We start from the raw sequence: 13,486 nt of genomic DNA, 5'->3' as shown, positions 1-13,486 counted from the left end.
AATTACATCTTAAATGACCGGGGTCACTTAAGAAAACTCTCGATTAAGATCAGTGGTTTTGCCTTCAAGATTTCAAAGTTTAGGTTTTCACGATTGGACATAGGAAAATCAAATTGGAGTGACTCAAAATAAAAACAATTATCTTAAGGAATTCAAAGGAATGAATAATATGAGACATCACAGATCCTGGGGAAACCCCGTGGATGTCCCAACTATCATAATGTTCGGCTATCTTATAGTTTGGTTCTATGTCTTTGAAATGATGTTATTTAATGTTTAATCCTGTAATTTATTTAAAATTTAGAACTTATATTTGTACGATATCTGATCGTGCAAATAGCCTAAAAAGATAGGAAGATTTACACCATATCGTACGGTAACCTCGGAATCCTAAAGTGTTAGGACTTATAATTGCACAACAGGGTTGTGTAAAAGCCTAAAAGTGATATGTGAGGGTTTACGTTGTGCTAGGTAAACCACCTCGACCTCTTATGGGTTGTTATTTAAACTAAGGAAAGTGTTCGGTTTGAATGTGAAAGTGTTTTGATGTTGCAAATCCATCTTGAAGTTGTTCCACGTTGTGTTGCTCATGGTATTCGCTCCAAAGCTCTTTGTATTAGGACCTCCATGTTTAATGTTAATCCTATATAACCACTAGGTTTTCCTAAACTAAGGTATAGTGTGTAACAAAATGATTAAGCATGCAGTATAAAAGAAAAGAACAGTATAATGTACAGAAAAGAGGAAGAACACTATAGCATGCTGAAAGAATAGTATGATGTGCATAACATGCTACGAAAGTAATACAAAATGCTAGAAAATAAAAATGATGCAATGTAAATCACACTTGTAAATTTGGGAAGTCTGCTGCTCTTTTAAGCTAACTATTATTCACTGTATAAATAAAAAAAACATTGCTTGGAAGCTTCGAGAAAATCGACAAATAAATTCACGACGGAAGGTTCGAAAAAATTGACAAATAACAATCCAAATAGAACTATCAAAAACCTCGGGAAAATCCAGAAAAAAAGACCACGAGTGTTTTGTCCAAAAATTTCAAGAAAAACATACAAAAAAGTCTGAAAAGAGGGGACCGCAAGCACTTGGGTCGAGGCTAGGCTAAAATATATATTTATACTCGAGGGTCGTCGAAGGCTACTCGGTCACCCGGATGTATAAAGTCCGTCACTCCACTAGAAGAATATCCTACTGAACCTAACTTAAGAGGGTACTCCTTAGCCAGGATCGGTGATCAACAAGTGGACAACCCGAACGTGACATATTTTAAAAGTTAAGTTTTAGCATGCACATGTGTTTCAAGCATACAAAAGGAAAATTGTATTTAATTTTGTAATGAAAATATTTTTTCATAAATATTATATCTGTTCTTATCAATTTTAAAATGTATAGTCCACAAGTCGATCACGTCATCGGGTCTAAGACTACCAACGACCTAAGAACGTATGGGTCCCCCTCTAGTCTTGTGTCGGTGAATGATACTTTCATTCATCAGGTCTCAGGTTTCAGAATTGAGTCCTGGTGTTATAAGATGAGATATCATTCTGCTCTACCACCGGCGTGTCTTTGTCATCATCGCCCTATGCCCCAAAACAAAATCGATCTACTTGCGGTCTTGCTTGATGGTTTCACATATAGCAAAAGGCTATACACGAGCACTTATGTATCGGACATAAGCACAGAAAACCGAACCAAGAAGCAAGGAAATAAAATAAAAATGGGGATGAGATAGAGGAGGCACTGATTCACCTAAAACATCGAAGAGACAGATGATGAATCAGTCCTCAAAATTGTGGCAAAAAGACCTAGAAAAGAGGGCCTAAGATCCTTGAATCAATTCTAGAAGGATATCATTTTCTCAACTTTTTATAATTGGATCAACCCAAGAAGGGTGTCTTTTCCAAACGACAACTTTATGAATTTCCAAACCCTTCATGAATTCAATTTGCATCGACCTTATGTTTCCTCCAAATGAAATTGTACAAGCCCTTTAAATTTCACAAAAAAAAGAACATTAACCAATAGAAGAAATAACTCTCTAACCTTCCAGAAAATCACAGTAATGTCAAAATAATTTACTTTCATCCTTCATCAAAAGTTTACAATGAGATCTAAATCCAACATTACATAAAAGAAACCAAATATATGCTCTCGGGTAAGGCCCATAAAAGGGACAAAAATGATCGCAAAAGCAACCACCAAACAGCCTAGAGCAGCTCACGAGCAAGGCCATGAGGGAGGCAGCAAAAAGAAAAAAAAAAACGAGCCTGAACCATGTCACAACACCAAAGAAATGCTGCAGCAAGGCTCACGGGTTAGACCAGGATAAGCAACTCACGGCCACAAATGGCAAGGAGGAACCCAACACAACACAAACCCACGGGTAGGGGCAAAGAAAAAGGCCCCCAAAGGCAGCATAGACCTATGGGTCAGGGCCAAGAAGAAAGTCCCAAAGGCAACATAAAGAAACCACCATAAGTACTACCATTGCATTGTGTTTGACATACATAAGAGAGTGAATGTACAAACTATTATACATCATTGAGATCGAACCCACTTTCATCCCATAAGCCATAACAATGCTCAAACTAAACATTCCCGCATAGAGATAGGTATTGAAATTCAAGAATTTTAGGATGACAAACTTGATTACTAATAACATATCTTAAGAGAAGCATTAAAGAGAACGCCCCAACCAAGCCATGCCCAACAAAAGTGTCAAACCAAATCCAAGAAAAAGTCCTAAGCAATAAAAGATTTCAGCCAATATATAATACCAAAAGAAGCTCAAACCGAGCTCACCAAAGGGGTAGACCAAGTCCAAAGAAAGGTCCAAACATATAAGGAATTTTAACCAACATAACTCACCAAAAGGAGCACAAACTGAGCCTAGCAAAAGGCCAACCCGAACCCAGCAGAAAGGGAAAACCGAACCCATGCATAATACAAACCAACTCCAGGCAAGAGTGAAACCAGGTCCAAAGAATAATTCTAGCAATAAGGGATTTCAACTAAAATACAAACTCAAAAGGAGCCCAGCCAAGTTTAACATACGGGACAAACCAAGCCAGCACGAGGTAGTCGAACCAAAACCGAGTCCCACCAAATGGGAGAACAAAAAAAAAAATCATTTATAATTTGGTCCAAAAGGGGCTCAAACCGAGCTCAATCACAGGGGCAAAACCGAGTCAGCACAAAGGGCAAAACCGAGCTCAGCACAGGGGCAAAACTGAGCCAGCACAGGGGCAAACCGAGCCCAGCAAATGAGCAAAACTGAGTATAGTAAAAGGGAGCAAAAACAAAGAAACATTACAGGTAAATCGAACTAATCAAATTGGTCAAAGCAAAGCCATAAACAATCAGATTTCATAAAGCCTTAGACTTCAAAATTTCTTGCACCTCAGCATATGTTTTAAGAAGGAATTGATAACAGAAAATAAATAAGTGTAACGAATCCCTAAAACCAAATATTTCTCAGTATTGGAATGAATTCCAGCACTTCCTTGATTCAAAAATAACAATAATAAAAGACCTCAGTATTTCATTCCAACATGTATTCGAACAAGGGGCAGCAAGAGAAGCAAGAAATGAGCTCCAAACATATTTTTCAAATCATAAAAGTAATTTCTAGCATGTATTCCAACAAGGAGCAGCAAGTGAAGCAAGAAATGAGCCTCAAACATAATTTTCCAACTCATAAAAACAATTTACAGCATGTATTCTAACAAGGGGCCGCAAGAGGAGCAAGAAATGAGCCTCAAACATGATTTTCCAATTCATAAAAATAATTTTCAGCGTGTATTCTAACAAGGGGCAGCAAGAGAAGCAAGAAATGAGCCTCAAACATGATTTTTCAATTCAAAAAAAATAATTTTCAGCATGTATTCTAACAAGGGGTGGGGGCAACAAGAGAAGCAAGAAATGAGCCTCAAACATGATTTTCCAACTCGTAAAAATAATTTACAGCATATATCAATAACTAGACTTCAAACTAAACTAAGTCATTCCCCCATTAACCTTTGAAAGAGGATAGAGATGTCTCAACATGCCGTCCTAGATAAAATAGAATAGAGAGAAGAAGAATAATACCTCTTTTCAGCGGATTTAAAATAAAATTGAAAGATAATTCCAGGAAAACCACTCCAAGAGAAATATTTCTCCTAAAGATTTCAAGAAACGGCAACCACAAATGCTCCACGCCACAAGCATCCGGAAAATATAGCTTAGAGAGGATTTTCGGTCAAGTAAACAGCTCTCTACGAACACTCCACACCCCAAGCGCACGAAAATCAGATTTTGAGAAGATTTTAGAAGAGTTTTCTTCCCTAAAAGCTTCCCAGGCAAAACATGATCTCTCCCTTCTCTCCAAAAACTTTCAACAGCCTAAAAAAGAGTTTTATGTAACTCTTTGATAGATAGAGAAGAGAGGGGGAAACAGCCATCTACCACCTCCTCACTGCCAAATAGAACAACAGAAATTGAAACGTCACAATGTAAAAGGAGAAGTAAAAGCCTAGAGAAGAAGGGTCAGGTCAGGTGGAACTTCGTAGTTGGAGGGTCACGCGGTCGAGCGGAGCTCGAAGAGACGAGCATCGAGCGCAATCGGCAGCAAAGAAATGCCGCGTGGATTAGCTAGGGCACGCAAGAGAGACACCGCGGGATAGAGCCCCAAGATGGCTCGAACGAGGGTTCAAGCGTGCGGATGAAAGCCTAAATAGGGTTTAGATTTTAGTTAAGGGGTAAATTTTGTAAAAAAATATTTAATATTTTAAAAAATAAAATATTGAATTTGTGTTTTATTTGTGCGTCGAAACATAACAAAATTTGTATCATTTTTGGGTAATTCTGACGTTCCGGACGCGTTGACAAGTTTTGCTTGCTGTATGTTGTGTGTCAATCCATATTTCTCCCGGAAAAGATGAAGTAATATCATTTTCTATCAAAATTTTGGCTTCTAAAGGCCGAGTCAGATTCACTGTAGGCATGTCAGCTTTGAGGGGTTTACCGTATACCATCGCTAAAGCGAAGAGAAACTATTGATCAAAAAAGTGGATCTTCAAAGTGGATCTTCAAGCCAGGGAAGCGCAGCCAAACAGGAATGGTAGGAGGTTCAGTACGAGCGTTAAAATCCACCGTCCATTTTAAAATCTTCATCACATGGTTTTCTATTCGAAGAACTCTTCTCGCAAACAAATGGGTGTAGTCTTCGTCATTTGATAATTGAATAAGAATGTAACGACCATTCAATTTACCGATCCTCCAACCTCGTTTCAGCTTCATTTGCTCAAATTCCTTTCGAATTAGCTCAAGTTTAGGGTTTCCATAAAGAAACTTACCGACTAAGAACAATCAGCAGAGCGCAGCTAGGGTGGAGATCTCTGTCTCAATGAGAAAGATTGTAGGTTTGTAGTTTTTACGAGAAGTTTTTTTGAGAAATTCGATTTCAATGCCAAAAGCAAAATTGACGTGATATCGTTGCAGAAACATATTCGAAAGAAGGGCAGAGACGAGGTTATCACTTACGAGGGCGGCGGCGAAGGAATGTCCTGAAGCCATTTCTACAGCAAGCTGTCGATCAGCACAGACTCTTCTCCGCCGCAATCGACGATGTCAAACGCGAGATGTCGTCTTCTGCGAGGAGGAAGACGAAGGAGGAAAACGCAATGCGATCTATCGACTTCGAACAGAGGCGACGAGATGCGATCTGTCGGCTCCGAAAGAGATGACGAGATGTGATCTATCGGCTTCGAACAGAGACGGCGAGACTCGAGACATCGAAGTCGCGAGCCGACGACGACAGAGAGACGACGTCGGAGAAATGATCTTCGATAAGGGTTGCTAAGGTCCAACATGGGTCGAAACCCTAGCAAACCCGAGCGTGAGAGACGACATTTTTATTATTATTATTATTATTATTATTAATATTATCATTATTATTATTATTATTATTATATATATGATGATATATCAATGGCGTCGACAGCGGCAGACTCTGCTAGGGTTTCGCCTCCTAGCAATTCCCGACAGTGATTTTATCGGGTTTAGCTTCTTCGTTTCTCTTCTGTGTCTCCCACAAAAGACGTTTTCATGCAGCTGCAGCTCTTATCTTCCCTGTTTGAAGGTCGTTCGCTCCCAGTCGTCACCTTTTTCGACGAAGAGCGCTCCTGTGGTCGTCGTCTCCATTGACGACGGCGTTTCTCTCATTTTTTCTTGCGAGCAGATTTCTTGCAGCGGTCTCGTCGCTCGTTCCAGACGAACCGAGCCCGACACCCGAAGTTTTACTCGCATCTTTGGGGCCCGCCAGACTATTTCTCTTCTGACCGTGACCATCTTGTGAGAGAGATGGTCTCGACACTTCATTCCTATCCAAATACTCTTGCCAGCGACTCCAGGTGCAGCACCTGGTTTTGTTATGGGTAAGCCCTACAATGTTCCAGAATCTTTCCACGAGACTTTTGAAGGTGGAGAATCTTTCCACGAGACTCTTGAAGATGGAGATGATCAAACTTTTATTAAAAAGCTTGGGAAAAAAAATGAGAAGTCTGCACTTACTCTCACAGAGATTGAAAACGGTACTCTTGCATTCTCTTGGCGTTTTTCTCTAGTGAGAAAATTCCTTTATGGTCACCCAAAACTGGAGATCATTAAGAAGGAGTTTGATACTATGAAACTATTGGGCAGTTGAAACATTAGACTACTTGTCGGTAGACATACTTATTCAGCTATCTCATGATGTCGATTACACTCGCATTTTCTCTCAAAAAACTATTAAGACTGATAATCGTTTTATGAAAATTTTGAAGTGGATTGTCGGTATTGATCAAAAAGCGGAGTCCCCTATCATTCCTGTTTGGATAAAGTTTCCGGGGTTAAAATTAAACCTTTTCAACATACAAATCCTCTACTTTTTAGCAACTTCTTACGGTAAATCTCTCAAGATGGATAGTCCTACACTCGCTGTCACTAGACCCTCAGTGGTTTGTATACTGTGGCTTGTGTGTTAGTTCAGAGATATATCACTCAACCAGCTCCGGATGAGATATGGATTGGCACTATTCACAACGGGTATTAGCAAAAGATAGAAAAGGAACTACACCCTCCTTATTGCTCTCATTGTAGTATGTTTGGTCACAGCTCTACTATTTGCTATCATTTGCATCCTCATTTAAGGTTTAATATCGCTAAAGAACAACCACCTATTATCCATGTTGAGAAGATGCAACCCGATTCTCTTCCCAACACCGTAGTTCTTGAAGAAGAACAACATACCACAGCTACAGATACAGTTGTGTTTATACCACCCACTGTTATTGAAAAAAGACTCACTTTCATGTCAAGACACACGAGAATGCTACTTTGATCCAATAACAGATCAACCGGTATAACATGTAGTTGCTTCTAATGTTCAACAATTTGCACATCTCCAGCACACTTCAGACCAAGATCAGGTGAGTGAATCTTCGGAAGAGGAATGGCAAGTCTATTCCAGAAGGAAGAAGAAGAATGAAGGCTGACTCCAGCTCATGAACATATTGGACGATACATTGGTTACTACTGGCAATGGCAATCACCTTACCAACTTATTAGCTTGCTCCTTTCCTAGAACCGGAGGCAGGGGCAAAATCAAACTGGGTTGCTCTGTAGCCACCTGATACTATGTAGTTTAGCATTTTTAGGTTTTTTCTTTGTCTTCAATGTACTTTTCAGTATTTTCTAGCTTTGGAACCCCTTGTGGTTTTGGTGTGTGCAGATTTTTAGGCTTTTTATTTGTCTTCGATGTACTTTTCAGTATTTTCTAGCCTTGGAACCCATGTGGTTTTGGTGTGTGCAGGGTGTCATGTTTGGGTCCTCCAACACATTATATTTGTATCTTTCTTTCTAGTTAATATATATATATATATATATCTTTGCATATGCATGTTTGACTATAATAGAATCACTCTTTCATGGTACTAACGGGGGACTGCTAAGTTATCCATGCACGTAAATGGAAAACAATATTGGTATTGAAGTATCTCGATTAGTACAATTTTTAGACACTGCTCCGATGACGATTGTACAGATATAGATATTTTATTGATATAATTCCTTTCATATTTATATGCAAGTCATTAAATTTTCTATTTCATGATAATAAAGTCAATTAACAAAAATGTCCTAAGAAACACTTTGATATGTGCATAATCCTCATATTGCTCCTCCATCTTTCCTTCAAAGCTGTCCTCTGACAGGACAATAAATTCTTTTATTGCAAATTGAAGCAACAGGAGGAAGAGATTTCATTAACATAATGGTGTTCTCAACGGAAGTGCGTCTAGGCTTTGATATATAATGCTAGCAAAGGATATTAAGAAAGCAATTCCCACGTCTGAAAGAAACCCGATCCATAGAAATGTTTCATAATAATTGGGGTGCAACTTTGATAATCTTTTAAATGAAGACAAAAAACCAATAACTTAATACAAAATAAATTGAGATTAATAGAGATCACAAATGGATGAAGTAAACCAATCCATATTACCATATTTGGACATACCGCAGCTTTTGCACCTGACATCAATCTGTTGTTCAAGACTATTACCACTTCTGCATAGATGCTCCAACTACACCTTGAGCAAAAAACTCTTAGAATTTGCTCGTAGGCATAAGCACTTGAACATAGTAGAAAGGATCTTATTTTGATCAAAATCGAACATGAAATAACACTCCTTCAAAGTAATACTCCTCACTCTTTTTTTTAGACCATTGCATTTGAATGAATTCCCAAATCAGTCATTTTTTTTAATTTGTTTGTATCTGTGAATAAAATAAAAGAGAAAAATAGAATAGTTTTTAAACATCAAAACATAATGAATAAAACTAAATACATATCTATTTACATAAGATAGAAAGAAAATATTGAATGTCAAAGTAGTTCTAACAATTCCGTAGTATTTTAAATTCAATTTTCATTTGAACTTGTAGTTCCTTCAACTCGATAGATTATCATGACAAAAATAAAAAAAAATAGTGTAATAAATACATGAAAGAGATGAAGATAAAAAAAGTAGATTAAATACTAATTCATTGATTTGTGGTATAATTAACCATTCTTTTTTTAAGCAAGACGGCCACCCGAAGTACCAGAACACCAGTTAACAAGTGTCTACATAATCACACAAATGATTACCAATCACCAAGAACCAAGTTAGGATCCGAACAACATGATCTTGACCATGGTGGAAGTATAAGAACACGTGCATCTCTAACTACCTTTCGAAAATGCATTATTGGCTTGGCTGCAACGCAAGTACAATTGGATGTGTCTGCTTCTATTTAATCTTACAAGAAAAACCATGGGCAGACCCTTCTCTGCTAGCTTTGTAAGTTAAGTACAACCAAAGTATATGTGTCTGGGTTGGACACACAAAACATGGCTTCTTAGCTTAAATACTACTTAACAAAAAAACAAAATACCTTTTCACAATCTTGTTCCATAATATCCCAAAATCCTAATGGGAACATGTTGTGAAAAACAACAACAATAAAGCGAAAAATGAAACGAGAAAAATTGCACGCAGAAAAACACTAGGGTGACACACAGATTTACGTGATTCGGCAAATTTGCTTATGTCCACGGAGCTGCAGATGATTTTATTACTTCGATGAATTATACCGTCGAGTGTCTCGAAGTTTACAAGAAAATCTCTATTTTTTCTTTCATTTCCTCTCTCTTTATCTTCCTCTTTTTTTCTCTTAGAAGACTTGGCTTGGTCTTGCTTCATACTTTATGACAAGCCAAGAGAAACTATTTATAGAAACCAGGAGAGCGGTATGAAAGAGGTAGGTGAGCAGTAGATGGGAAATGGTAGGTGAGCGGTGGGTGGGAAGATAGGTGAGCGGTAGGTGAGATTCTTAATTAGGAAGTTAATTAAATTGCGATGAACCGGATCTCCACATTACCCAACAATTATCTCAATTAGAGACTGAGACACTGATTGTATCACCTACTGGTTGTAACATCTACCAGTTTTACCGCCCTTTTCCTCAAACATGATATATTCCACCTCTGCAACTCAAAGTTCTTGTCTTCATGTCAGAAGACCAACCGAAGTCGAGCACAATTTTAACTTCTTAAGAATAACACCCTCAGTCAATATATCACCATCAACATAGTTTTGTGCCTCCAAGCTCTTTTTTGGGTTAATCTTGTATTTGCTACCAACTCTCACTACATGGGCAATATCTTACCACTGTTGAAAGCATTTTGCAACAAGTCCAGCTTTGTACCTCTTATTATCATCAAGCGCGGTTTTCACCCAGTACACTCATTTGTTGTGCAATGTCTTCTTCCTTGGTGGAAGTTCTGATTCCCTGCCAGGGAATCTGTCTCCCCATTCTTGGTCAGCTCTCACTTGCTTAAATTCTAATCTTGAAAGATTTCTTCATAGCTCTGTGGTTCTCTACCATTTGTCTAAACAAGGTCCGGTTTTCCAGCCTTTGGCGCTCTGCCACTTTTCAGGAAACTGAGCTTCTTCTGTTTCTTCATAATGCACCTCTAACTCATGTGTTCTCGCCTAAGTAAACATGTAGTCATATATAGTGTGTCAGTTTTGTTACCCCGAGCCAGTATTAATGCTCATTTGGTAACCTTTCAGGTGTTATTTGATAACACCACCGAATAACCACCTTCATTGAGCTGCCCAACAGAGAAGAGGTTTTTCTTTAATTCAGGAACGTGTATAACCTTTTGCAAAGTTCATTTACTCTTGTTAGGGAGTGCAACATCAACGTTTCTCATCTCCATCACGCTCAGAGTTTTCTATCAGTCAGATATTTCTTCCCAAAGTCACATGCAACATAGTCACATCAACTCTCGGTGGAAAGATGTATGGATGAAAGCCCTTGAATCTAGTATACAGTCATCAATAGAACTGTGAACTATCAGCAGTAGCGCATCCTATATTTCTTCAGTTACAACATTAGCATTATCATTCTCCTTCTTCTTAGGATTCTTGTAGTTATTTTTTATGTAGTCAGTCTTGCCACAATTCCAGCAGGTTTTCTGTTGACCAGACTTTAATTTTGATCTTCCTCTGTTTGAGTTTATATCATATGATCTCACTCTGGAATCAACATTCAGCGTCAAAATTGAACACGAGGCCTCTCTAGAATCCTTCATGCGGACCTCCTCGATTAAAATCAAATCACGAATATCATCATATTTCAGCTTAGATTTACTTGTAGAATTGTTGACTGTCATCCTCATAGTTTCTCAACTATTTGACAATGAAGCTAACAATATCAGCGCACGTATCTCATCGCCAAAATCAAATTCAACATACGACAACTGATTTTTGATAGTGTCGAAATCATTCACGTGTTGAGCAACATACACACCTTCCGTCATCTTCAAGTTGAATAATTTTTTCATCAAATGCACTTTGTTATTCATCAATGACTTTTCATACATACCTGATAGAGCCGCCATGAGATTTCCAGTAGTCTTTTCTTTAATGGTGTTGTGGGCAACTAATCTTAACAGGGTTAATAGTATAAACCACAAAATTTATCGATCCAATAGATTTTATTCCACCTCGTCCATCTTTTCCAATCGTTTTCTCAGTAACGGAAGATGAAGTTTCTTCCCATAAAAGTAGTTCTCTATCTGCATCCTCCGGTAACCAAATTTTGTGTCATTGAACTTCTCGATCCAAGATACCATCACTTCCTCTCTACTCATCGCTCTTCCTTAGAACTAAAATCACGATTCTGATATCAGTTATTGTGAAAAACGATAACAATAAAGCGAAAAAATGAAACGAGAAAAATTGCACGCAAAAAAAACACCAGAGCGACACACAAATTTACGGCAAATTTGTCTACGTCCACGGAGATACAGAGGATTTTATTTCTTCGAGGAATTACACTGTCGAACGTCTCGACGTTTACAAAAAAGTCTCTAATTTTTTATTTCCCTTCATCTCTCTTTCTCTTCCTCTCTCTCTCTTAGAGGGTTTGGCTTGGCCTTGTTTCATACTTTATGACAAGCCAAGAGTGATTATTTATAGAAATTAGAGAGTGGTTATTTATAAAAATTGTGAGAGCGGTAGGTGGGAGCTAGTTGCACGGAAAGTGGGATGTGGTAGGTGAGCGGTAGGTGAGATTCTTAATTAAGAATCTAATTAAATTGCGGTAGACCGGGTCTCCACATTACCCAACAAAAAAGAGGTAGGCACATCACCCTATAAGACCTTAAGATCCTATGCAAGATTATTCCTCGATGCCATTGGACATGAACATGTCATTCACAAGCTTTCCAGCACAAACTCTGGTGCATGGAAAGAGAGGCTTAGTGGAAGAGGGGACGTTTAATGCTTAGGATAGAGGAGAAGGAAGAATATAATTAAAGAATGAAAGAACAGTTAATTTAATTTTCCTTGATTGCTGATGAAATGTAAATGAGACTTGATGATAAATTTAAACAATGCTCCGATTTCTGAACAATGGGACAAGCTAGAGAGAGTCAAATGCAAACTGCAAAGTGCCAAAATATACTTCATGGACTGAATCAATATTCACCTTTGGTATAAGATTATTCCATGAACCGAATTAACATTCTCCTTTAGTACGAGATTATAACCAGACTTAAACACAAAAGAAAACAACAACGACGACAGGATAATCCACATTTCAGCAAAAACTCTATGGAATTTACCGCACTCAGCAACAAATAATCCAAAAAAAACCCTCATTTCGGCATTTTCAAGAACCAGAAACTTCAAACAATGGAAAACAACGTGAAAGAAAATAAGAATACGAAGTAAAAAGGGTTCGCGGTCTTTACCTGATACGCCCGCCTAACAATGAAGTGAAGTGAGCGAGCAAGAATCACAGGTAGTTCCAAGATGGAAAGGTGCAATGGCGCCGGAGGAAGCGTCCTTGATTTGGCGAGAGCGAGCGATGGGGAGGGTTTCTGTGTGATTGTGAAGAGCTGCGTTTCGAAATGCAGATTGCGAGGAGAAATTCTCGGAAAAATATTATGCAGGACTCCGAATCGTATTGGATTACGATGGTTAGAATCTTTGCCACGCGTACTTTTAGTCTGATTTCAATTTTCACCAAATGCCGGGGAATTTTCTAAGAGCACTTCAGCCTCAAATAAAATCAATAACTCCACAAAATATAATACTTAAATAACACTTTACTATTTACAAATAACATAGATGGGATATTCCTGTAACACAGCAGAATATTTTTAATGTAATATTTAGAAAATAACAGAAGGATTTGAAGGGAATTTTTTTTTTTTACGATGTCTGTTAATTAGGAAGACATGAATTAGCATTAATCGTATTTTTTATATAATAAATTGTTCATGTGTTGCGTCTATCTACATGTTGAGTGCTTAGATACTGCCTTTAATGCATTCAATTGTAAACTAGAGGCAATATTCCTATTGGATGTATATTTTTCTATTAATAGAATA

General features: G+C 38.0%; 1 protein-coding gene across 1 annotated transcript in view; it reads right to left on the bottom strand.

Annotated features, from left to right (window-relative positions):
• LOC110031496 (DNA mismatch repair protein MLH3-like) overlaps nt 1–13,086 on the bottom strand; it is a 108,347-nt gene extending 95,261 nt beyond the window's left edge. Inside the window, exon 1 of the mRNA XM_020734719.1 lies at nt 12,845–13,086. The gene's annotated coding sequence lies outside the window, so the exon portion shown is untranslated. The remainder of the gene's footprint in view (nt 1–12,844) is intronic.
• Nucleotides 13,087–13,486: the final 400 nt, after the last annotated feature.

The sequence above is a fragment of the Phalaenopsis equestris genome, unplaced genomic scaffold (assembly GCF_001263595.1).
Source record: "Phalaenopsis equestris unplaced genomic scaffold, ASM126359v1 Scaffold000834, whole genome shotgun sequence".
NCBI classification, from domain to species: Eukaryota; Viridiplantae; Streptophyta; class Magnoliopsida; order Asparagales; family Orchidaceae; genus Phalaenopsis; species Phalaenopsis equestris.
The sequence above is the reverse complement of the archived record's forward strand: the minus strand, read 5'-3'. Positions and strand labels throughout refer to the sequence as shown.